The sequence below is a fragment of the Arachis hypogaea genome, chromosome 14 (genome assembly GCF_003086295.3).
Source record: "Arachis hypogaea cultivar Tifrunner chromosome 14, arahy.Tifrunner.gnm2.J5K5, whole genome shotgun sequence".
In the NCBI taxonomy this organism is placed as follows: Eukaryota; Viridiplantae; Streptophyta; class Magnoliopsida; order Fabales; family Fabaceae; genus Arachis; species Arachis hypogaea.
The window spans coordinates 57,030,640-57,031,618 of record NC_092049.1 but is presented as its reverse complement, the minus strand read 5'-3'; positions in this window follow the sequence as shown (position 1 = coordinate 57,031,618).

Below are 979 nucleotides of genomic sequence, written 5' to 3'. Positions count from 1 at the left end.
TTACAATCTTGGATCCCTCTGGTTCCAATCTCTCTTTTAGTTCAAACTACTCCTATATATACTACTTCTCTGATCCTTAGTTGAGTCTCAGTATTGAATGTAGTCCTTGGCTTTGGTTGAAGCAGTTAACAAACTCATTGGCTTTGCTCAGCTTGCTAGAGGAGTTTAAGTTAGACAGTAGTCACGTTAGTTAGGCCGTTAGTATGAGTAACGTTAAGTGTAAATTCCTAACTTGAAGACGTTAGTGACACCAACGTGGTCACTAACGTCCCAAAACCCCTTAAATCCACGTTACTACTGGCGTTAGTGGCACTAACGTGGCCACTAACGCCACACCTTGCCGAAGCCCACATTAATGGCCACGTTAGTGGCATTAACGTGGCTACTAACGTGGCCTTCCTTACTTTGCTTTTAACCCATCGAGGACGTTAGTGGCATTAACGTCACCATTACATCACAAGCTACCCCTCTTCCACGTTAATGCCCACGTTAGTGGCATTAATGTGGCCACTAATGTGGCTCTTTCTTCCTTGAGCTCCTCTTCGATCACGTTACTGGCACCAATGTTGCCACTAACGTCCTCCTCCTTGCCTTGCTCCATGTTAGTGTCCACGAGTGCACAAATCCCCACACTTCATACACTGAACCAGCAAGTGCACTGGGTCGTCCAAGTAATACCTGAGCGAGTCAGGGTCGATCCCACGAGGATTGTGGTTTGAAGCAAGCTATGATTATTGACGTGGCAGAAATTGGCGAGTTAAGAAAATATTATAAGAGATACGTTGCAAGTACAGTTCTTAACCAACAAAAATCCGCTTATCAATTTAGAAGGGTTGTCACAAAATTAGAATTAAAATACTGGGAGTATGAATCCCAGGTCGTCTCCCAACGAGTTGCAGAAAGATGTGCTATTTTATTAATCAGGTGTTTTCGAAATGGTTTGAGTTTGGTAGACAGGAAATTAAATCAGAGAATTTAT